General features: G+C 36.6%; 1 pseudogene; it reads right to left on the minus strand.

Annotated features, from left to right (window-relative positions):
* Positions 1–536: 536 nt before the first annotated feature.
* Positions 537–26,366, minus strand: LOC139114388 (ATP-binding cassette sub-family F member 1-like; annotated as a pseudogene).
* Positions 26,367–27,483: the final 1,117 nt, after the last annotated feature.

Genomic DNA, 27,483 nt, shown 5'->3' on the forward strand with positions numbered 1-27,483 from the left:
GGAGGTCAGATGTAGTCAACTACACCTGAAGGCATTGGATCCATCTTGAACAGTTAGCAGGCTGTACATGGACGTTTGTGGCAGTTTTGGTTTGACTACTTCTGACCTCCTGCTAGACAATGTTTCAACTTTTGAGGCTGATTTCTGTAAGTGACTGTATTACTGCCTACCTGATAGTTACGCCAAACTGTGTTGAAAACGCCTCAATTTAGACAATATGACTATTTTGTCTAATACCAACTGGTCAACACAATCCACTGTAAAATCTCTGGATTACATTTTGATTACATTGAAATGTGCACTTCTAAAAAATGATGAGTATGAGATGGCTCAGGTACACACATATGCAAATTAAGTACACTGCAGACGTGGGGACAATCTAGGGGGCTGCACCAAAGACAAAAGCCATATGTGATAGGGACAGCCTTGGGGGGCCTGGAACTTCAATTGTTGGGACATTATATATTCCAAACACTGGGAGCTGGGGTCTTAGATTAGTACAAACAGAAAACAGAAAGCTAGAACATTTCTGTGAGAATGTTTTAATCAAATTTATTTAGACTCAAAAACAACAGCAGCTTTCTTGTACAGAACAATCTAATTGGTATCATGATTATTGGAATGTCCAGAAAAGGCTATGAGTTCTTTGTATGCTAATCAAGGCACAAAAATAAAAGTACTTTTTTTAAATTCTTCAGCATAATTTAGCCTTGAATGTGAGAAATTGAGATATTGAGATTCTTCAATTTTTGATGAAAACATGCAAATGAGTGAATGACATCACAGTCTCTCGTCCAAAATAAATACATGAAGGTTCTAATGGCTGTTGCAATCGTTATTTCTTGTGCTGAGATTACAGAGAGCAGTTAAAAACATGTCCACATCTCAAGGCAAAAAATGATGGAGGAGAAATATTTTGAATGTGTAGCTTTGCTAACAGGATGTGAAGACAGTATGCAATCTTGCATGAGCTCTGTTTGTCCCTCTGATGAAATCCAAGGCATCTCCAGGCTCCTGGAAAGGATGGATTCGTAGCTTTGCTGACACAATATCCAGTTCTAGAAGAGTTTTTTTTTTAGGGTTTGTTTCCTTGCATAACTTCCTCTCCGAGCGACTCCAACACTTCACGTTTGTAATCATCAAAGTCTCCATCAATTTCATTAATGGTCTTGTCTTCCACAACCCACAGCTGACACTCAGTTTCCAGAATCAGACGGGCGTCATGACTGACGATAATGACACCTTGATGGTGATAAAGAAATGCATGTTTTACGTAAGAATGATTAACAGCCCGGTAGAAAGATTGCCAATGCAGTATATTCACTCTTTTCTTCAATAGGGTTGATATCAGTCCTATGAAAAGTGAGGACTTTTCCGGGGTTTTTACTGTTTTCCAGCAGTATTTAGGGAGAAAAGACCAACTTCTGAGGAACTTTTGTGTGAATAACATATGGAAATCTGCCACACAACATCTACTGTAAGAACACTGTATTTGACAGTTTTGACACAGGATAGAGTTTTGTTCTATTTAAAATATTGTGCACAAATTGGCACAAACCATATGCAAGTATCTTACACTACCACAAAAATTGCATTTTTGCATGACATTTAACTGCTATTAAGATTTTGAATATTTTTGCTAACAAATCAGTCAACAGTTAAAACTCCAAACGATCTATGTCAAGCAAGTTATGTTATTTAGGGGAAGTTCAAATCAAACTTTTGTCATTGTAGATTCAATCAGGTAGAGAGGAAGAAGCCGGTCAATAAAAACTCGTTTAATTGGCAATGTATATGTTTTAATTATGTACAGTCCCATTGTTGTATGCCTTACCTCCTTGATAAGCATTCATAGCATCTGCCAGCGCATCGATAGACTCTATGTCCAAATTGTTGGTAGGTTCATCCTGAAATGAAAAGAGAAGGAATTTTGAAAATTATCAGTGACTGATTAAACTTCCTTTTTCGTTAGTTTTCATATCAAAGACAACAAGATCATCAATTTATAGTCAACAAACTTCCTTGTTTACAATACAGCTGGTTGTTCTACTTTTTTAAAAGTTTAATAACACATACATTCAGGTTTAAAACAGCATTTTTCTACCAAGGTGGTCAGAAATTTATCGACTATAACTTTGAAATCACTGTGGAGCACATATTAAACAATTATAGCAAATTGCTCAAATATGGAAAAGTTGAAAGCAATACATTCAGAGTTCATCAACTCTATGATTGTTCAACAAAATTATAATATCTACTAATTCTTTTAGTTTCTAGGTAACAACTATTCTGAGTAAATCAAAGTAGACTGTTGGACCAGTTCAGTATCCAATATCACTCACCTGATAACCTTACACCTTTCACCACCATTGTTTGGCCAAAAATCTTGTGTTATCAATTTCTGACTGTCAGTCTCTTTACAGGGGAATGTTTGTACATTATAAATTACACAAAACAGAAGAGCCGGGTAGTGTGGGTTTGATCAGCCAGCAGGTTTGTTTGAACTTTCCAACAAACCAACACACTTTTGAACATTAACCCCTAAAAATTGACAATTTTAACTTATTCACTTTGCAAACTCACCATTATCAAAACATCTGGTTGTCTACAGGACAGATCAGCAAAGGCAACTCTGGACTTCTGACCACCGGACAGATCCTTAATCCTGATAGTGTGGGCGTAGCTGACCAATCCAAACCTACCCAGAGTCTTCCTGGCATCTTGGTAATTCAAATTAAATAACCTCTGTGGGCATAAAAATTATAAAGTAAAAATAAAAATACCTGTTTTCATTATGGCGTTCTTTAATGCAATCTTCCAGTGTATATCAATGTTTTCTGTACACTGGAACACTCTATGGATGCAGTGATGAATATTTGCTGTTTTGAATTATGTCATGGGGAATTTTTTTAATACTGCATGATGAAAGCAAATTATGTATTTCTAAAGGAAAAGATATGAACTAAAGCAAAATCACTAATGTAAATTTTTGCATGTATTGAAAGGGCATAAAAAAACAATCCCACACTTCAATGGGCTGAGAAGGAATTTTCCACACTTGTTGGCGTTATCTCACACTTGTCTCCAACGCATGTGAAATATAAAATCCAAACCCCTTGTGAGACATTCTGACAAAGCCTGTTGAGGTTGGATTTTCATCATGAGGTGAACCAATCTGACACAGGTTTTCAAATTATAAAATTGAACTTACCTGTAAATATTCCACTGGAGATTCTTCCAGATCAAGCTGATCTGCCGAATGCTGACTGTACATGCCAACTCTCAACCTGTGGTTTTTCCTCATTTCTCCTTAATCTAAAAATGTACAATAGAAACAGAAAACTTTAGATGCTGACATATTAGATACACAGGCTCGCTGTACATCTTGAAGTTGAAATGCAAAATTTCCCTACATGGCTTCTGAGCCCCTGTGGCACGGTTTTTATTCACTTTTTGTCTTTCCCAGGACATCATTTACACTATTTTCTATCATTGCATCTAAATTACATCCTATTACACTGTAAGCTGTGTTGGTGATGACATGGCCACCATGTACTGACCTCACGTATCGATAGAAAAAACTTTCAACAAATTTAAATATTATGTAGAAAAACTTTCAACAAATTTAAACTATTACATGTATGTAAACAGCGCCTTCATTTACTGCACACTAGATCTATAACTGGCGTTGTCACAGAAAAAGCTGCATAAAAAAAAAACTTTAGTGTGGTGTTCGTGAATGAATATCAGTGGGTCAGTTTACCAGATGAACTTTGCATTATGTTTCAATCTTCATGAATAAAACGTTTGAATCTTAATGTGAATTATCACATTGGCAGCCATATTATTTCTAGTCATATTTCTGGTACATTTCTTGTACAAGTGTAGCAACAAGCAGACATTTCTCTCTCACTGAGTATCAGTGAGTGCGATGACCTAACTTGACTTTCAAAGTAAAATCATAAAAACATTGTGTAAAGTACAGCCTGTGAGGATTAAAAATCAGCTTAGTAGCCATTGAATTTCTAGGGCTTGGGATCTTGTTATAGCATATAAGGTGGCAAATGTTCTGAAACTCATCTCCAGTACTTGTTTTAGCAAAGCATGTTTGGCTTCATTCCAAAAGTGCTGAAACTCTAAATTTATGATGATGATGTATGTACCTGATTACTTCATATTACACTTCTTAGAATTATCATATTTCGTACTCACTGGTTCAATCTCTCCCATCAGAAGTTTTAGAAACGTGGTTTTGCCGACGCCATTCGGTCCAACAATTGCAACTAAAATACAAGGTAGAAATTTATGACGATACAGAACACAAAATATCCTACAGGTGGCATTCAACTAGATGTAGGGAAACATAATACAATTGTCTAAACAACGACAATTATTATTAACGTAAATTATTGAAATTATCAAAGCTTCATCGTTTATAAAAAGTTACGGTAATTATTAAATATCTTTTTTTGCCGAGTTCATACCATTGTTAAATAAATGTATTGACCATCATCTCTTTGTATGCAAAAGTTTCTATAAAATTACTATATGTGATACCTCTTTTTTAACTAGTACAATAAAAAGATTCAAGTAGTAAAGACACAATACTTACTTCTAGAGGACAAGTCTATACCAAAGTCAACACTTTTAAATAGTAGTGGTTGGCCAGGGTATCCAAATTTGACAGCTGGAGGAAAAAATCACCAGGAAAAATATATTATGCACAAATTTAAAAGCATAATCAATAAATTGTAGGTGTAACAAACCAAAGCAGTGCATATGTCTTTTTGCTGTATCTGTTACTTTTTTCCTTTATTCTTACAGTTCTTACAACATATGTGATGGCCCAATATAATAAACTCCTATAATTCTAACATCACAGATGCAGCTATGCTTTTCAACCAAGATGTCAAATCATTGATGCACTTCAAAAGAAGTTTTTGTAAAACACTTACAATGTAAACCTAGGATGGGAGGATTCAACGGCGGAGGATCAGGGAATGTGAATTTCACTACATATTCCTTGGGTTTCTTGAGAAGTTCAACTGGCTCATTATCTTCCGGTTCCATGGCTCCCTTTTTCCGGCCTTTTTCCTGTTTCCTTGTTAGGGCTTCCTTAGCTTTCTTTTCCTGTATGCCATCAAGATTGGAGTTAGATTTTCACTGATGCTTTGCTCAAATAAACATTTTACAAAGTTTTTAGTGGCCACAGTGTACAAGCATAATGAGAGAATCATCACTTCCACGTACACTGAATGTAACGACTGTTGAAGTTCCATTGTGTTGAATCCATATGTGAAAGGAAAACGCTACATGTACCTGCTAATTGAGGTACCAAGTCAGGATCATAATGCTTTCAGGAACTAAGACAAATGTTCAAAGATCTCAATTGGATGTGTGACACCAAATTATTATTACAAATACATTATATACAAGTAATATATACTATCATGGCTGGGAAATGTCTACATGTAAAACTCTCTCCTTCTCTCCTGTGTCTCTCCCCTTTTGCTCTCATACATATCGAATTGTACAGCTTGTATTGAGTGACTGTTTGCACATAATTAACTCTTAGTATTCAGCTATGATGACAAAGAATAATCTTTACCGCCCTGATATGGGTTTTGCGGACCGAGGTTGTACGGCAGAAGGGCCCAAGCGTGCGAGGGCCCGTACGCCATACAGCCGAGGTTTGCGAAACCTGTATCAGGGCAGTAAAGATTTATCATATACCTTACGGAATGATAAATATGTAGTTAAAAATACTGTGCAAAGATTCGGAGATAGAAATACATGTGACATTAACCATTTATTGTCATTTTTATAAATTTTTCAGAAAAGTGATGGCTGCATCCCGTCATGTATTGATATACATAATGACGTCATTTGTTTACCAGTAGTGACTTGTACAGCAACATACGTATACCAACAACAAATGAGGCGTAAATCAATGTGTAAGAAGAACGGCATGTTACTTATCGTAAATTACATTACACCGGCAGCCAGATGCGATCATCAGCAAAACGTTTGATTAGAAGAAATATGGTGCCTTTAAGTATGTGAGAATTTTGTGATGAAATGACTCGAAGCTGGACGACAGGAGAGGGCTAGGCTTAGCTTATCTGTTGAATGCATTAGGGAAAGACTGCATTAAGTTGCATGGTACCTGAAACCCGGGTCCATGCCTGACCAACTTGGGTGACAAACAGAAGACTTTTAATCCCCCCAAGGTGTTAATGTTCCATCGTTATGTTTATCTTATCCAGCTGGTGCTATTGTAGTGCCATTGTAGGAAAGGCAGGTCTGTGAAATTGATCCCCTGATAACTAAGTAGGGAAGTAGGGTATTCCTACGTTAATGGAGCTTTCCCGTAATGGATCGCACTCTATCTGATTTACATTTCCAAATCTTTCAAAAACGCAGACATCATTCGATAGCGTGCTTAGTCAACACTGGATTTTAATATGAAACCCTGAGATATATCACCTGATTTTGCTAACTTCACTGTCGCCCATACGAACAGAACATGGAAGTGTTCAAATCTAGTGATGGCTTTGTTTATAAACAGAACGTCAGCTGATAGCAATGCGCGAAGTAAACCAGAATGAAGCTAGTTCTGAAATGCAAGCGCTTACCAATATTTGGGCAAAGTGTGGCAAAGTTCGCCTGGGCGTGATACAGCAACTTATTACACAAATGTGAGGGTGTTTTTCCCCATAACGTTAACACAAGAGCGTGGCTGGAGGTATACGATAAAAACACTTACTGCTTGTTTAGACGACTTTCCATGTGCCTTCATTTCTTTGAGTCTCTTTTCCTAACAAATTGAAGGAAGGAAAAAATAAAGTCAAGGACACTATGTGCTCACATTCGGTTTGAATTGGTCCATTTGAGAAATATGTAAACCAGGAAAAACAAGAATGACAAAAGCAAATAAGGTCTCCAACTTAGGTACATGTACTGGAGGTCATCTTTAGGAACATGCATATCAACTTCTATTAGGGTGGCCAAGCCATTATTTTCTCTTGTTTATACACACAGTTTAAATGGATTTTTAGCAAGAATGGGGTAAAAGAAGAAAAATAAAAAAAAAATTATGCAAATAGCTGTATCCAATCAAAAGTTATGAATTTTTAAAGCGATAAAAATGCCATTTTTCGCGGACAATTTTCGGCAAATTTTTAAAATTATTTCAAAGTATGCCAATTCCTTCAAGTTTGGCAACCCATAATTTTTATTTACTTCACATGGAATCATTAAACTATGTGTCTTGTGCACAGATTTACCCAATATTACGGAAAAATCAAGATTTGACTGATGCACAGTCTTGGATTTTGAATCTGTGAGTGTTGAAATTGAAAATACTTTGTCTGACTTAGTCAAAATTGCGGCGGCACCGTACCATCGAAAAATGGATGGATTTTTACGTTTTTATGAATTTGAATTCATAACTTAAAATACGTCAATGACGCTGTACCTTCTCTAATGTGTGGCCAGGTCAGGTAATTGGTTGTTGGCATGGAGTTGTTGGTAAATAGTTGATGATGTAGGGGCATGAGGTGGGATATGGACCCAAAGAACCCAAAAGATGATTAAATACATCAATCAAAAAAATTCTAAGCTACAGTATAAACTGCCTAAAGATAGTTCAATGTGGAAAAAGTTAAACAATTCAGAAATAAGAATTAACAGTCCAAAATAGCAATGACGCATTTCCTTACTGACCTGAGTGCATGTGAAATACACAACCTGGCATCTGTAAATTAAATGTATACCAAGTGATCATTTAAGTCACTTTTAACTGTTTTTAATGGATTTTCCAAAGAGTCCTGTGGAAATGATGAAAAACGCTTATCTGGTCTTGTGTTTGTATAACCTCATGGCTGATAATTGTCATAGTATTGAAAAAAAATTGAAAGTGAAGAAATTACTGTTTTAATAGGCATATTTTCCTTGAAATACATGACCGTGTAAAGAATATATGCTAAAAGTGTTTAAGAGTAAACTTCTTTTCAAAAAATAATTTAATTTGTGACCAAAGGATTTTTATTCTTTGAGTTTACAAATTCAAATATTGCAATTTGTTCAATCATCTTGTGCAGTGCAAAATTTATAAAATGACTGAAAAACAAAAAAAATTGCAGAATTACAGTCTTTGTGATGTAAAATTATGGGTTGACATCACGATAACTGTTAATCTGTTTGAAGTACTAATATACTATATTTAAAAAAGAAAATTCATGCAGAAACGGTAAAATATATTGTCAGCAATGTAGTGTTAATTTTGACTTTACATCAAAATATGCCTTTGCTGGATACCAAATATACAGGGCGAAATATCAGCCATGTTCAGCAAAATCCACACAACAGCATTGATCCTTTTCTAATTTGATTTGATTTGCTTATGTTATCCTTGTATGACAGTCAGTACAATATGGAACTTGAACACAACACAGTGAATAAGTATGCTGTAAATGAAATGGTGTGGCTGCATCCACATGCAGCAATAGGAGTGCCTTTGTCTCTCACCCCTCATTTCCAACCTGTCCCATCCCTGAAAAAATAGTTTGGTCTTATATTTATAATGTTAATAATTTCTGTATTTGTTAAAATGTGCGCATCTCAAAAACTTTTGATCATAAACATTTTCATTGTTTTTTATAGCTGACCAATCAGTTAACCTGTTTATTTTGAATATTTGCGCATTTTTCCTCAGTATTTGACATTTTCTGAATACCTTCTTATTCAGTTTGTCATTTTCTAAAAGTTTAAATGCTCCATTGTGTGGTCAAGCTTTCCACAAGCATCAAATGTGGAGGGTCTGCCTCTAGAGGGCGGGCATCATGAACACTCCTGTGTTTGTTGGTTAATTCCTCCACGTAAACTTCTGACTGTACTGTAAACATTGAACATGGCCGACGTCCGATTTTCCTGTCTAAAACTTTCACTCATTTTCGTTCATATGACTCTGAAACTCCAGGAAACGATTGGGAAGAAAGGGTTATCTTGAAATATTGAGGTACTCGCCGATATTTTGCAAAATTAAATGAGAAAAAATGCAAGGAAAATGCCGACAGGCTTCACATGACAGTTTTCAGACTCAGAGGCATATGATCATCTCTGCAGATTATGCAATAGGCCCAGATCACGTGAGGCCATGAGGGGATATCCACGCAACTCAGTACCAAACACTAGCGCACACAGAGTGAGCAAACACAAAGTGAGTACCCCTAACGTCAGCTCAGTAGTCTGTAATAGATTGTAGTCAACTAAGAAACCTTGGAGAAAGGCTTAACACTGTGGCTATGCCGCTAAGTCCCTTTTGATTTTTGTCATAGCTCAAAATCGTTCTCCCACACCTCAACCTGAGCCATGAACACCCCCACCAGTTTATGATATGACCCATCACAATGGCATGACGTCAACGGATCTTGACAGACGGAAGTCTTGACAGACGGAAGTTCTTGACAGCAGCTAATGGTTTTCAACTCTAATACCTTCTCTGTCTATAAATAGACACGAGAAGGTAAAACTAGAGCTCACATACAATGAAATTTTGTCACAATGTTATTTAATAACACTCAATTCTAACAAATCAATTTAAACTGCCAATTGTCTTTAAATGCAGTTCATTTTCAGCCATGAAATTGTAAGAAATAACAAAAATATCTGACCAAAATTGCAACCAAAATTTTGTTTTTGAAATGGTCATGTGAATGTGCCAATACTATTTTAATTGGAGATTCATTTTTAATTCGGAGATTCATATGAAAAATAACATTAAAATGTTGAAAACATCTACTTGCAAAACTCAAACCAAATCTGTTGCTATGCTAGCTGCCAATACTATTTAAATTTTTTATTCATATGAAAAAAGGAAACATTAAAATTTTCAAAATTTCTATAATAAATCTGACAATACCTCTCTTTTTAACTCAGGGGATAATATAAATACGTATCTGTTATTTTTTTGTAATCACTGTTGAAAAAAAATAGTGTATATTTCTATATTTTCAATTATTTCTCAAGTATTATTTTCCCTTACTCGCCTCACAACCTACCACTAGAGGGCGCTTTTCATTCAGGGATATACGCGTACACGAAAAGCTTCGGCGAAAGATCATTTTCCTATACTGGTCCTACGACTTGGAATAGTTTACCTGCAAATCTCCGTCATACTCAATCTTTAGCATCATTTCGTTCTACTCTTAAAACACACCTTTTTAAATCTCACACCTGATGAGAGTTCTTTTGTAGCCATGCGCCTATAGAGCTCTGCGAGATTAGGCGCACAATAAATATCCTTTATTATTATTATTATTATTACATACTGATTTACTCGGAAAAAAATCGACCACATTTTGAAATTATCAACATTTTTATCATATTTAATTAAACCATGCCATAAGCAAATGAACACTTATTATTGCCATCGCCATGAACGATCTGTTCAATTTCACAAATACTTGGCTGTCCGCTGTCCCTAACTTCAGCCTCAGGCAGGCTGTCAATGGTGTGTCAGTGTGACTGCCTTCCGCCGCCATCTTGAGTCACACTGTACTGAGGTATATGAATGAACACGATTTTGTTTTTATGATTCGTACTTGTGCTCGTGGACAGATTTTCGTCATATTTCACAGAAATGTTGGAATGATGTTTAAAAAGAGCATGCTACAAGTTTAAGGCAAAAATATGTATCTAAATGGGACAAATCTACACCGAATTTACCGTACTCACTTTACCTCGTGTTTGCTGGGTAAACTCCCCAGAAAATAACAAAAACTCACCACTACATGTAAATGGGATGGTCTGCCACTTCCTGGCCAAGTTTCACAGTTCTATGACAGCGTGCACAGGGCCCGAAAGCAGTTCCGTTGCAAAATAGGTATTGACTGGATTCAGAAGTGCGTGCCATGAGCGGCGACCGTTCGAGCGCTGTGGCCGGTCAGTACGAAGTGGCATTTTGGGGAGAGGAAAACACACTATTTTCTATCGTTTTTTCTTCAGTTTTTTAATGAAACCTGCCTCATACATCGATTTTAATTGGAAATATCCATTTTTTCGGTAACTGAGCTACTTATTTTCAGAAAAAAGGTGTTTAAAATTTCACGAAAATCAAATTTCACTTTCAGTGTGCGTGAGTTGCGTAATATGTCGCAACATTTTAGCTAAACTTTGGCCACCCTACTTCTATAGCAATGGGAGAAGCAGATCCTAAATATACAAGCAAATGTCAACAACAAAAAAACAGAGAAGGCTTGATTAAAAGAAAAGGTGGGAGTGGGCAAAAAATGCACAAGGGATCTGGTAAAAAAGTAATGCTACATCATCAATCTTCTAGACCCTACCCCCTCCTGAATATCAAATGTTCCATCCCTTGGTATTACATAAGACCAAATGACAGGAAGTACATTTACAACCTTCGAGATTTTTTAATTAATGCCATGAGTGTTATCATTCTAATGTAAACAGCACTTAATTTAGTTACAGATAGTGAAATGTCTCTACTGTGGGTGGTGATTACAACATCTGGAATTATCCTGGATCCAAATTTCTCATCAGTTCTTGTATGTCTTACAAAAAAAAGTTGCAAAAATTGGTCCAAAATGAAAAAAATACCGTCAATGACGCTGTACCTTCTCTAATGTGTGGCCAGGTCAGGTAATTGGTTGTTGGCATGAAGTTGTTGGTAAATAGTTGATGATGTAGGGGCATGAGGTGGGATATGGACCCAAAGAACCCAAAAGATGATTAAATACATCAATCAAAAACATTCTAAGCTATGTACAGTATAAACTGCCTAAAGATAGTTCAATGTGGAAAAAAGTTAAATAATTCAGAAATAAGAATTAACAGTCCAAAATAGTAATGACGCACTTCCCTACTGACCTGAGTGCATGTGAAATACACAACCTGGCATCTGTAAATTAAATGTATACCAAGTGATCATTTTAAGTCACTTTTAACTGTTTTTAATGGATTTTCCAAAGAGTCCTGTGGAAATGATGAAAAACGCTTATCTGGTCTTGTGTTTGTAAACCTCATGGCTGATAATTGTCATAGTATTGAAAAAAAATTGAAAGTGAAGAAATTACTGTTTTTAATAGGCATATTTTCCTTGAAATACATGACCGTGTAAAGAATATATGCTAAAAATGTTTAAGAGTAAATTTCTTTTCAAATAAATAATTTAATCTGTGACCAAGGATTTTTATTCTTTGAGTTTACAAATTCACACATTGCAATTTGTTCAATCATCTTGTGCAGTGCAAAATTTATAAAATGACTGAAAAACAAAAAAAATTGGCAGAATTACTGTCTTTGTAATGTAAAATTATGGGTTGACATCACAATAATTGTAAATCTGTTCGAAGTACTACTATACTTTAATTAAAAAAAGAAAAGTTCATGCAGAAACGGTAACATATATTGTCAGCAATGTAGTGTTAATTTTGACTTTACATCAAAATATGCCTTTGCTGGATACCAAATATATAGGGCGAAATATTAAAATCAGCCATGTTCAACAAAATCCACACAACAGCATTGATCCTTTTCTAATTTGATTTGATTTGCTTATGTTATCCTTGTATGACAGTCAGTACAATATGGAACTTGAACACAACACAGTGAATAAGTATGCTGTAAATGAAATGGTGTGGCTGCATCCACATGCAGCAATAGAAGTGCCTTTGTCTCTCACCCCTCATTTCCAACCTGTCCCATCCCTGAAAAAATAGTTTGGTCTTATATTTATAATGTTAATAATTTCTGTATTTGTTAAAATGTGCGCATCTCAAAAACTTTTGATCATAAACATTTTCATTGTTTTTTATAGCTGACCAGTCAATTAACCTGTTTATTTTGAATATTTGCGCATTTTTCCTCAGTATTTGAACATTTTCAGAATACCTTCAATCTGTCATTTTCTAAATCACGGTCCCTCCACCGTGTCTAAATCTTAGTAAATGTTTAAATGCTCCTTTGTGTGGTCAAGCTTTCCACAAGCATCAAATGTGGTACTTCATATAGGAAGGTCTGCCTCTAGAGGGCGGGCATCATGTACAGTGTTTGTTAGTTATTTCCTCCACATAAACTTCTGATTGTACTGTAAACGATGAACATGGCCGACGTCCGATTTTCCTGTCTAAAACTTTCACTCATTTTCGTTCATATGACTCTGAAACTCCAGGAAACGATTGGGAAGAAAGAGTTATCTTGAAATATTGAGGTACTCGCCGATATTTTGCAAAATTAAATGAGAAAAAATGCAAGGAAAATGCCGACAGGCTTACACAATGACCGTTTTCAGACTCAGAGGCATATGATCATCAGCTGCAGTTTATGCAACAGGCCCATATCACGTGAGGCCCTGAGGGGATATCCACGCAACTCAGTACCAAACACTAGCGCACACAGAGTGAGCAAACACAAAGTGAGTACCCCTAACGTCAGCTCAGTAGTCTGTAATAGATCGTAGTCAACTAAGAAACCTTGGAGAAAGGCTTAACACTATGGCTATGGCCGTTAAGTCCCTTTTGATTTTTGTCACAGCTCAAAATCGTTCTCCTACACCTCAACCTGAGCCATAAACACCCCCACCAGTTTATGATATGACCCATCACAATAGCATGACGTCAACGGATCTTGACAGACGGAAGTCTTGACAGACGGAAGAAGTTGACACCAGCATACTGGTTTTCAACTCTAATACCTTCTCTGTCTATAAATAGACACGAGAAGGTAAAAATAACCTCAGCTTTGTTTTCTGGATCAAAGTTTCCTACAAATTGATACCAAATATGACAAAATTATGTTCACAGCCTTCAAAATTGTCACACAACATATCCTGGGTTGGTGTAGGTCATTTAAGGTCAAAAACTGAGAAAATTACCTAAAATATACAAATTTGGGGGTTTCCCAACACTTTGAGCAGAAAATTTCTCATAACATCTTTCGGGACTCTATACCAAATTACAAAGCTATCAAACAAGTATTTTTAAGATAAAGTTTCTTGACCAAAAATGACGATATTGTCGTAAAAATACAAATTTTTAATGTTTCAGGACAATTTCCACATATTGAACTATTTTCATCTCTGTACGTCTGTGTACCAAATATGAAAGCTGTCTGTCCAGGGGTTTTAAAAAGGAAATACTGTTTAGGATTTTTTGACCAAAAATGACAAAATTGCTCCAAAATAGTAATTTTCCCAATTTTGTCATAATTTCAACAAATTAGAAGAGTAACACCCTTGCAAAGAGTCAACCAAAATTTGAGAGCGATTGGGCTGGCGGTTTCAGAGAAGAAGAATTTTTACTGAAAATGAGAAAAATCACAAAAAAATTCAGCAAAAATACAAAATTAAGGATATCTTCACAATATTCATAAAACTGTATAAGGTTCACCTAAGGTACTTGCACACAAATTTTCAAAGCAATCAAAAAAGCGGTTCTTGAGTTATTGATTCTTAACCATTTTCACATTTTGTAAGCTCATTTGCATAATTTTGGCAATGCAGACTTCATTTGAACAAAATCCCATCTATAGCCCAGGATGCATCCACACACCAAATACCAAGCTGAAACGTGCAGCGGTTTGCGTGTTTTTGATGTTGACGGACATACTGTACGTACATACATACATACATACATACATACATACATACATACATACACACATACATACAGACGCCATCGACTTCAGCCTATACGATAAACTCACATTGGTATAACCAAATGTGAGCTAAAAATAAAGTGATATTGATTTTAAAAAGATTTGGGATGAAATGATGTGAAGAGATATTAAAGGCAAACGTTTGGCTATTATTTTAGACATTAAAAAACTTTGCAAAGTTCAAGTCTTTTAAAATCAGCGTCAAATCACAAAAGTCAGTAAAAAATCACTATGTTTGCATGTGTGTCTGAAAGAACAGTCTGAAAATCATGTAACTATTATGTTTCTACGGTGATTCGAATCAGTCATGTCTGTCAAAATATCAGTAGAAATCTAAATCTTAAAGGAAAACAAAACAAACGCGAGTTACATTACAAATATTATTCAGACCATCAAGAGAACATATTGTATGAATGAACAAAATCTGACTAACAAGTGAAAATTGCAATAGTCCAATAAAGATTTCACTTTTTAAAATTCTGTCTTATTAATTAACACATGGAGATGAAGTAAGATATTTGTGACAGTAATAGCACATCAACATTTCAACACAATGCATAAAACATAAAATCTCACCTGTTTGTCATAATCTTTCTGTTGCTCTTTCCTTTTTTGCTTCAACATTTTCTTGAATGTGTCTAGTAAAAAAGGTAGGTATGTAAGATATCATGAAAATTCTCACATAAAATACATAATGTTTTCACTTTCAGAATTGATGCAGGCAAGACAACTCATAGAGACAGCTGAATTGTCAAAAGAGAAATTTTGAAAAACCTAAATTTTGGACTGTGTCACAAAAAACTCTGGTGAAGTGGTTTTGTGAGAATGAAGAGGCTGCAAGACTCCCCTTGGTAAGACGATACCGAAGGATTCAATGCGCGTTGGTCGCTATCGCTGGCAACGTTCCAAACGCGCACTTTTGCACATGCAAAATCTTACCGTTCCGTTGTTTTCTATGGATTTTTGACTCCTGCTATTTTGAAAATGCTCAAAATCCTTCAACTCTCTCAATTGTAAACCAATTTAGCTGACTTTTGGTAGGATTATTGAAGTTATACATGAGAATATAGATAAGCATGCGTTTCTGAAAATTCGGGGCCGTTTGTGAGATATCGCCGTAAAACCCTTCAAAATTTCACAAAATGACAAGTAGATATTTTCCTGTTCAAAAATCGTTTGTACTTGAACAGATAACCTAATCCATGCTAGGGGCTCTAAACAGGTATCTCACGTGTTACATTTGAAAATTTTGGAAATTTTGGTGCAAATTTGTAGAAGCTGAAATGTTTTAAAATAGAGCTGTGAAATTTGTATATGTGTGATGTCACTGATCAATCGTGTGACTAACCTGCGTCTTTTGGAATAGTATGGTTCTGTAAATCTTTATTTTGCAAAGAAAACCATCAAAACTGCACTTTGATTGATTTTGGAAATTACCCCTAGCAACCATTGCTTAGCAATTTGAATCCTTCCGTATCGCCTTAAAAGACAATGGTAGTTGCATTTCAAACACTTACTGTAATTGCCCTTGTAATAGTAAAGCTTTTGTTGATCTGTGAGAAAGAAAAACGGACATGGGGTAAGAACTATTTTCAATCAAACAAAGCATACTGTATAGTATGCATGCTCCTACAACTTACTGCAAGTACAGTCTAATGAATGTTCAACCCACCCATCCTCACAAAGACCCCATCTAATACATGTATGCTTTATAGCTGCATTTCAAACCTAAGCATCTTTCTGTTATTTACTACTGCTATGGCAATATCAATTCTCAAAGTGTCCATCTAGTAAGGCAAACAAGTGGGAAAGTGATTTTCAGCAAAAAATAGGATGGCTAGACAGTCCCATATACATTACGTTTACTTTTTTGTATGTCGCATTCAAGTTCTGTAGATAACATTGTAGATAAAAAGAACTGAATCGTTTGAGTGTTTAGATAGATCACACTACGGAGGTGCCGAAATACTCTTTCATGTGACACTCCACTCCACTGTTTATCCTTGTGTGTCTATAAAAATAGATTGGCATCAGTATGTATGTCATATTATAGTTTGTTTAGCCAGAGTGCTGTCCTAATTAACTTCGGTCTCTACAATCAATTCGATGCAAGTAATTTAGCACTTCCCTTGTGTATTCTATCCAGACACTCAAATGAGTCGCTTCTTTTTATCTACAATGTTATCTACAAAACTTGTGTGCAATGAACAAAAAAGTAAACGTATATGAGACTGTCCAGCCATCCTGTTTTTTTGCTGTATTCCACAGTGATCTGCTATCTGGAAATTACTACATCAGTTATCTCTTGTAGAATACTGAAAGGTAGTTACAAGGGAACACAGCAACATCAACATTAAATATGATAGAAATTAACAACCTATCATCTTATGTTGCAGCCACTCTATCCTGTACCTTTCATTTCTAGTTCAATTTCAAATATTTACTTTACAACATAACAGATTATTCAAGGTTAGGAACAAATCCAGGGCATCGTGTCAGTTTCACGTCATACCTCTTTCTTAACATATACCACACAATTGATATATCTGATTTTATTTCATATTTTGGCAGATGAAAACAAAAGTAGCAGATGGGTGCTCTGTTAGAGGGGGATGTTTTCAACTCAGTGATGGAAAAATACCTACCTAAATGTATAATATCTGTACATACATCATCTAAAAATTGCTGGTCATGGGAAACTACAAGAAGGGTCTTCTTCCAGTTTTGGAGATAACTGAAAATGGGACAGCATGATAAGCAATAACAGATTTGGTAGGACAACAAGTCAACCTTGTACATGTAAAGAACATTAACAATTTGAGCTTATGACCAAGAAAGGAGTGATGCATAAAGTGTTCACAGAAGGAAGCACTAGCTTTCCAAAAAGGCACTTCCTGCCAAATCAACCCTAACCTGAGAAGTTTGAGGGTCAAAAGTATCAAGGAATTCCTGTATACAGATCTCATGCTATTTGACAAACCATTGCCATTTCAAAGACTCACAGCAGCATGTTGTAGCATTTTCTACACTTGGTAATTTTACATGAATTACAAATACTCAGGACATTCACAGGTATGGGTCTAAATAGTTCCACAATTATGAGTTTTATCTGTTCATCCCTATTCGCTATAAACAGGTCCACAATGATAATGAAGGAATTGGGTCCAGTTGTATAGATTCTGAAATAGAGTTGCACTTACTTGTCAAGCCAAATGACAGCATTGAGGTCTAAATGATTTGTGGGTTCGTCAAGTAAAAGTAGAGTTGGTTCCATGAAGAGAGCCCTGACACGAAAAAAAGATAAGTTTCAATTCAAATTTAAGAAGAATGAGCAAACAATCATGGTATGTTGAAATGCGTGTCACCAAGTACATTTGATGAGACTGTGAGCACAAATGTGATGCATGACTGAGAATGTTGGCATCACCATGGTTACTCTCACCAAGTATGGTAATGCCATGATATTGCCAATCAGACATTACAGCTTATACAGATCTACAAATGTGTCAAGGAAGTATCAAGATTCCTGATTTGCAGCATTATACATACATTGACTGAATCTCATCATTTGTTATTTATTTTCCTGACCTATGATGTGTTGTCAACAAGACATCGCTTCATGAAGTCTAAGTGTTGATTGTCAGCATTGACTACCTGTGAATAAGTTTTTAATTCCATGTGAGTTTTACTTTACGGTTGTAAAAAATTCAACCTCACTTTAACAAAACACAGACACACATTTCTGTGCTTATAAATGGTAGACCATACTACTCAATTGTGACAAAAATATAGATGCTTTAGCACCATCACCACCAACAAAACGAATATTTATCAAACATGATTCACAATAAACAATTGTGAATCTGACTTCTAAGCAAAACTCAAATTCCTGGTCAGATCTATGTCCAAGTACTGAACCACTTGACGTTGTAACCCACAGCTTACTGTAAATTTCACAGCACCTTGAAGTGTTTGCTACAAAAATTTGCAAGTATCACTGCAGCTAGAAACACAGGGAGCTATCCCTTACCTTGCTAGCGACACTCTCATCCTCCAACCTCCAGAGAAATGTTTTGTTGGTCTGCTCTGCATTTCCTTTGTAAACTGCAAACCCTGAAGTCAAGAGAAGTTGTGGATACGTTCATCAGTAGATAGCTTGAATCAGACTCACACACTGCCAAAACTACTGTGAATACAGCGAATTCTGTCTGACCAAAATACCAAGAAAAGAGAATGCACACTGTAACTTTCAAATCTCTCAGTAGCAATACATTCATGTTTTGATATACCAGCACTGGAATTTCACGTTGTAAATGTTGGTCCTTGCTGGTCCCTGCTATGCATGTACTCACACAAGCAGAGACTCTAGCATGTACCAAAGTCGGTAATGCAAATGTAACTGCCTACCCATCTGCTTGGAGCAGGTAAAATTTTTGGACGGGCAGGTGCAGTTTTACAGTTGGACAGTTTGAAATATCTTCTGATATTTGATTTGCTGATATCATAGGCAAAGTTACTTGGTACTATATACATGATGAGACATGATCAGCAGGGCTAGTACATGTACATCGCTCCAACAGGCTGATTTTCAATGTTACTGGCTTGGATGTCTCATTGACATATTCCATGAATTCCCTACACTGCATTACCCCATTTAATAATCCCCCTCTTCTTATGCCTAGAAGTTTTCTGAGATGCTACTGATCAAATGCACATGGAAACAGCTATGTTACTGTTGATAGGTGGCTGTATGCTGAATTTGTTGTCTACCCTGCAGTACTTTCTTGTTTTATTTAGAAACCATTGGCACTTTAATAAGAGTTTCACAATATCCTCATGAAGGATCGATCCAACTATCCAACTAGCAATTGGACAATTCATATTCCGTTACAAGCAGATCTGTAGGGTCCACAGACTATCATTTTCATAGACTAGGGAACCTTCACTCGTGGACAGTGACTGAATTTTAGATTCAAAGACCAGGTAGAGCTTCCAAACATTACACATGCTATACTCACTGCTAATATTCTTCTAGCCCTGGCTTCTGCCGATGCTGCTCCGATAGCGTCCAGTTCCTCATAGACTACTTTAAGTCTCTCTGTGACAGATTCATCACCCGACTCACTTTTTTCTATAAGATCTTTTTCCTGTTAAATTTGGAGAGAAACAGGATTACTCTTCAGGCAACTGCCTGGGTATCTGAAAGAGCTGACTCCATAGATGTGTTGAGTACACTGTGCTTGTGATGACTCTTTCTACAGTACGGCATTATAATTAACCCTTTCACCCCCAGTTCCCTGTGTACAGGTCCAATTTTACCATAGAAAACAATGGATTTGGGACAAACCATGGTGGTGAAAGGGTTAAAACATTCCCGGCCGATGAAAGGCATTGTGTCTGATCTATACCCATCTCCTCTTCCCCTACACACATGTTTGGAACTGTGAAAAGCTACCGTACCATACCGACAAAATTATGATTAAAAGACAGCAACTTGCTGAAACAGGATGCTGGAAAATTACTCTACCAACAGGTTTTTTGGAACAAACTCTTCATTATGAAATCTGAATAGTAATTGATTTCTGTGGAATAATGATCAGGACTCCAATAAATGCAGTGAATTCTGTTTGTAATGCTCACATTTCCATTACCCACAGCCCCAAGTTACACACAAGATTCCCTAGTCACAGGTCTAATGCTTTGACACTCACCTCAGCCAATAACTTTAATCTCTTAGTGTCAGCTTTTAAGACTGCATCTATGGCTGGCGTGTCATCGGCAATAACCTCTGCAAGACAGTAATGTTTACAGCCATTTGTTAGAAACAAAACAAGTACTAACTACACAATGGTGGAAATGATACAAGACTCAAGTGTTTTCTTCTGTCTAAAGCATCGTATGAAAATATAAACAAAACAGTTACATTCACACTATCATGGCATATTATTCCTTGTAGGTGCACTGCAAGTGTTGGAAGTCATTACTACATCCTACTATTTCTTCTGCAAGAATTATAACGCATTATCCTCATTAAAAATCCTAGGAAATTCATGCCCTGAGCAACAACGCCAATGATTCACATGGTGAATTTCAGTACTTACCTTGTTCACAAATCAAGACATCTATCTTTGGTGGAATTGCGAGGAGTCTCTTGGCTATGTGATTCAGCAGTGTGGTTTTGCCGTGACTGACAGAAGGAGATAAAAAAGAGTTTTGTGAAAAAGCTGCGTACCTGAGTGAACTTCAATCTCCTCTCTGCATAAATATTCACAGCACCCACCCTCTCTGGGTCATGAATATTAAGCCTGTACAGCTATTACTGGAGATCAAAGGTGTGTTCATTTGGCAAAACAAGGATTCGTTGAAACTAGATTGGATCATTTATAACTTTTTACCACTGTCGCATAAAGATGGCATGCAACCAGAATTATACATGTATCTGTCTTCTTGTTCTAGACAAGCGATTTGCAGTTTTGGACAAGCAGGATATGTGTACATGTATGTATGTGTACATTGTATACATTGAAATTTTCAGTTAATGTCAGAACTTGCGTCTCCTTGTGCGACCATACCGGTACATATAGCAGCTTCAATTCACAGACCCTTGAAATATTTAAGATTCCTTTTATTGCACCAACTGGGAATGAAATTGAAAAGAATTGTTGTGGAGCAATTTATTTATAGGCCACAGTATAAGAATACCAGATAAGACAAAATACAAAAGAATACTTTATGTAAGTTATGACTGTGACAGTCGAGACTCACCCATTTGGTCCGACGAGACCGTAGCGTCGTCCCTGAGCAATGTTGAGTGATGCATTTACAAAAAGGTCTTTTCCTCTGGCAGATATTGAGAACTTCTCGATCTGGACAAAGAAGAATATACCAGGAAATTACATCGTGATTTTCACTGTACAAATGAAATATTCTGCTGGTGAATTTGTTCTGGATGATTCGCATACTGATGCAGTGCCACTAGGGGGCAGCAGAATTAGAAGATGAGTATGTTTGTCTTTCAGATACATTTTGGTAGGGACTGCGACGTACAACCAACATGAACCAGGTGAAAGCAATCATACGTACACTGTGGTGACTGGCTATGAGACAATAACAAAGGACACAATACAAGCATGTACATGTTACAGGATAAGGAATTCAGGACGGGAACACATTTTGAATCAGCATAAAATAATAAACTACTGTCAACATATTGCTGGTATGTTTTGGTCATGAAAAAATCAGTAGAACTATCAGTGATCCTAGCAAGTTCACTTTCTCATCACAAGTTTTTTCAACTTTCCTTGCACATCTGTGGAACACTGTTCAGATTAAGGTGAGTGCAAAAAAATGGGCAGTTCATCACTGAATTAAATCCCTTGTAATAGGCTGTAAGTAACCACTATTTAGCAACGCAGCATTCCACATGTTTGCTTTCAATTGAAAAAGTTGTGACTTCTGAAAACTTTGACAGCTGTAACATTAAGAATAGACTTGGTTTATAGGCTACCTTGATGTCTGTGGCATTCTCAAGCAGAGCTCCTTTGACTCCGGAATCCTGCTGTGATACTGAAAACTGACTCTGTAGATCTAGGTCTTGAAGCTGTTGTTGGAACTCTTGCTGTAGAAACAAAATTCAGTGATAAGCAAAAGCTTGTGTCATAAGACAGATTGGCCATCTCATTCTTTGTTCTCCCAGAATGAGTTTACAGATCACAGTGACTAAGTTGAATTTAATCGACAGTACGTTATATTTTTCAGTGAACTCATTGTCAATAAACTTCCTTCAACAAATATTAACAATTTCCCTGCTAGGCCTGTCACTTTCCCATCTACAAAATCAGTTAAAAGCTTGGTATGCTACAATTGGTTAAGTCAGTAAAAGTTACATTTATAACTTTTTTTTAAAGGCCTGCAAATGACATGATTGGTTAAAATGCAGCATATGGGACACGTTTCATGCTGCGACTGGTTTTAAGGAACATGACCTAAGTATGGTGACAAACTCAGCAGGATGAGGGTTAATTTGATAATCATCATCCATTCAAAGCCTATAGATGCCCCTGATCTGAACACAGATCTTGATTTTTGAATTATCAAAGCATTACATTTCTTTGTTATTCTGAAATCCAATTTGTTTCATCACATATTATGGTAATATCATGAGCAGGTGATAAGCATTCAACATGCCAAAAAGAGGTTAACAACCAAAACTGAAGCAATGCTTATGCTTTCTATGGCAAACTACTAAAGCCAGTCTTGTAGAGATGTCTTGAAAAGTAAGAATTTTGTTCAATATGATTTCCTGGCAAGGAGCCATGCTACCTGGCTGAGTGTTCCAGGTTCATGATATATTAGTTAACAACTGTTAATTACTGTCTTGTTAACCTTGGGCTTGGTACAAATAATTGTTGTTATTTGAACTTGTCTGTCAATAACCCTCCACAAAACCACAGACAGGACATGCTTGGGTGTCCGCTCATTGATCCCATCCAGGTATCAACTGAGAGAAAGTACTGGAGTTTTCCCATTTTTCTTTCATTCATCTTTCATGACAGGTCAACTGACACATTGGTCAGTGCCTGAAATTTCTTTGTCAATGTTCAAGATTAGGATTTTGTGTCTGTAATTCAAAGATTTAACATGTATAAGTGTATTCTTTCTTGTAATATCAGGGTCCACCCCATATACAAATGTATTCAACACTAAAATGCATTTATTGCCATCTCACCTGTTTCTTGAGTTTCTTCTTTTCCTTGTTGGTCATCTTCTTGGGTGGTTTGACTTGGGCAACTTCTAAATATGGATGTAATGACAAATTGAGTACCGTTATCATTATTTTCACAAAGGTGACACATTCTCACTTGCCGCTTACTGCAAAATTAATTTTGCTTCGATAAATTTACACCATGTATTTCAGGCACTTGACTAGAACTGGGTTTGGTTGAAATGAATAACTGGCATTCACCTTGAAAATAATAACAATCACCTTGAAAATAATAACAAAGTCAGAATCTAAATAACAATATCTCCAGTGACTGTGAACAACCAATTACAGTATTACACAACTACGTACGCATGTTTTTTTTGCAGAGGTCAAAACACAAAACAATTGAGTGAAACCAAAACTTGGAGGTGAAAGGCTTCAGCTTATTGTATTTCAAATCTGCATGAGTGGAACATGCTTGAAGTTCCATTAGACATTCTCTGGATATCAAAATTTTGGTTTTAGTGGGACAAGCTACCCCAAATGTACTGATGTTTGTAATATAAAATGGTCCTATCCCTATCTACTTGGGGAAAAACTACTTTTGAGTTTCACAAGAGTGACTACAAAAACTTCATCAGCTTCACAAGTTTCAAAATGCATCCACACAAGTAGCAGACAGGAAAAGTACTGTAAACATTTCAGTGTCCATTCCGCGTTATCTCTTCACCACTTTGGTACATTGTTTGAACCAATCCCATCGTTTTCTATGGGAAAGTTAGACCTCTAGAGAGGCAAAATGGGAGGGGTAGGGGGATTTAAGGTAGAATGTGCCTGGGGGGCAGATATTTATTACTCTCAAATTTTTCATAGACCTTGAAGTCAGAAATATCATCACTAAGGTTTTTGAAAATGAAAAGGTCAATTTTTGCCCAACAGAGTTAACACAAGGATGGCAACCATTTTGAATTTCAATTAACGGTGTGTATATAAAGGTAATTTGTTTCCCCAGTTCAAAACTTTGCATTAGTGACCTGATATTTATTCTTGATTTGGTAAGAAAATGGTTGAAAGTTTCACTGAGGAAAGCTTGAGCAAAAGTTTTAATCTTTCACTTTTGAGGTGCGTACTACTTCAACACAACTTACCAGCTTTTTTCTCTTCTTTGCTTTCCCCTTCCGTACTTTCAACTTCGTTTCCAACACCTTCATCACTGCCCTGGTCTGACATATTGTCATTATTTTTCACTTCTCCCTTTTTCTCATTTTTTTCTGTAGTTTCCTCTTCTACATCAGCATTCTCATCCTCATCTATACCATCAACGTCACCTCCAGAATCAGCATCATCAAGGTCTGCCAGCATTGCAAACCCACCTGAACAAATGAAATGCAGATAGATAATTTTCTATTCATCAACATTACATGTTATTCTTTGCAAAAAATACAAATACAAAAATTTCATTACAATTTTGAAAAATCTGATAGAAGACACCCCTAGGATCAAGAGTATAAGTTCAAAGCAATCCAACAAGAACTTTGGGAGAAAATGATTTTTTGACAAAAAATGGAAAAACTTGCCCCAAATATACAAATATGAAAATTTCACCACAATTTGAACAAATCTGACAGAGGCTAACCCTGAGATCATGCATACCAAGTTTCAAGGCAAAGAGACAAGTACTTTCAGAGGTTTTTTGACCAAAAAAGGGGAAAAATTGCCAAAACAATACAACTCTCAAAATTTCACCACAATTTCAATCTGAACAAATTTAACTACAATCCTCATAAAGAACCTGCATACCAAGTTCCAACCAAATCTGGCCTGTGGTTACAGAGTTTTAGCAATTTGCTGGATTTTCCCTTTTTTAATTCATTTGCATATTTTTGACACTGAAATATTCATTTGATCAAATTAACATCACCACTCCTGGGTGTACCTGTACACCAAAAATTAAGATGGTAGGTGCTGCAGTTTTGGAGTTTTTGATGTGGACTGACATACATCTGCACATACCAACATACATACATACATACATACATACATACGTACATACATACAGATGCCGCCGACCTACCATATAAGCTCTCTTTGGTATATATACATATTCCAAATGTGAGCTAAAAAGGGATCTGAATTAAATCTTGACTGATGATCAGATAATGATAACTGTTTGCAGAAATGCAGGCTTATGTAAAAACCCCATACCCTATTTTGTATTTTAGAGTAAAAAGTGCTGAACTGTCATTTCCTACAAAATAAAGGACGGTGACCCCATCCCTTTTCTTTATTTTTCTATTATTTTAATATGCCGGAATTCAATAATTCAAAAGTTTGACAATAGTTTCAATTTTTCTGCTGATACATCCTTCACAGTAGACCTTGGTTTAACCTCTAGAGAATTTTGGCAACATTATTTTAAAGCCCATCATGTGAAATGTGTACATTGAGAGACAAAAGGAAGTCCCACTACCACCCTTCGCATCTCGTACGCCGTCATCGTCAATTTGACTTGCACAAATTGTGCACAGTGTTGGCAGAACAGTGACACTGACAGAATTCCAATCGACAACACAACAGCTTGTCTTCCTTCGGCAACTTAGTCAGGCGGCTCGCCAAATATCCCTCAATAACAACACATTCAATGTTTCTCCTGATTGTTTGGACTGACTTCGGGAAGAATTTAGTCTTCGTAGTCAACATACCTCTAGGTTTCGCGGCCTTGCCTTTGCCCTTCTTTTTTCTCGTGGTTGGCACGTCGTCATCTTCGTCGTCGTTTTCAATGGCCAGTTTTGCCATCAGATCAACATCGTCGTCTTTGAAGTCGTCCGCTTGTTTTTCCCCGTTACCTTTTTGGTTTTTCTTCTTCGGCATTTTGATATTGACGGCAAAGTAAACACTGACGAGATCAAAACAGAGAAAGTATGGCTACAGTAAGTGGCGATCTTGTCGATCATGTATGGATTCTTTCTTCCGATTTCGCAATATCGTTCTCATTCTCGGAGTTGGCGTGATTTGAATAAAGGGGTGTTAATTTAAAGGACAGAATTGTTTGAATACAAAGTTGTGGACCTTTTGAAATTTGTGTAAGACTCTTTGTTTTAATGTATATAATTACGCAAGTAATCATTTCTAGGAATGTAAGACCGCTCCAAGACAAAATTTCAGATTACGGTGCCCGTTCCGCCACCCTGTGCCTCATAATAGATCAGTCCGCTCCTTTCCCATGATTCGTCAACACAGAAAATGGCTGCGCCCTTCGCCATGAGGCTCGACACCAAACGTCAGGTCATTGTGTCGACAAGGGACACTACTTCGTTAATCACGGTCATAGTTTCAACATGTACAGAAAGATATTTTAACCCATACATTCATTACATACGTACCTAAACTTCACTGTGCTGTATTGATTCTTTGTGATGACAGTACGGATAGCTCTCTTTCTTATGTAAGCTAGGGAGTATTGATCCTCCTAAACGAATGGTTCCCTGGTTCCCTGGCCCCTTTCTACCGCTGGCTGCGCTGTGTTAACGAAGAGCATAGATCACACACTCCCACTCCCACATTTTCGAAAACATAAAGAACCACTCGGAAGCTTTGTTGCTGTAGTTTTTACCTGTAATTTGACATATGTTTATATACTAGAGAGAGCTTATACGGTAAGTCGGCAACGGAGTATCTGTTTGTCTGTATGTATGTAGGCCTAGTAGGTGTATCTGCGTCCACATCAAAATTCAAAAATCGCAGCACTGGCACCTACCGTCTTAGTATTTTGTATACGGGTGCGCGCAGGGGTGGGCATGTGAATTTGTCTTCAGTGAACATGTCAGTGTCAAAAATAAGCAAATGGGGAGGGGGAAGAAAAATCCTGCAAAATGCTAAAACTTTGTTCGTCGAAAATTGGTATACGCAGCTTTTGTTAGGTGACCTTAGCTAGGTATGTACAAATTGTGGGGAAATTTCCATATTTGTATTTTTAGGGGTATTTTTTCTGTTTTCGTTCAAAAGATCTTCTTTTCTGAAACCGCTTGTCCGATTGCTTTGAAACTTGGTATGCATGTTCCTCGGTGTGACTGTGACCTGAGTCAGGTTTCTTCAAATCATGG

Source organism: Ptychodera flava, chromosome 16, assembly GCF_041260155.1.
Source record: "Ptychodera flava strain L36383 chromosome 16, AS_Pfla_20210202, whole genome shotgun sequence".
Classification (NCBI taxonomy): domain Eukaryota; kingdom Metazoa; phylum Hemichordata; class Enteropneusta; family Ptychoderidae; genus Ptychodera; species Ptychodera flava.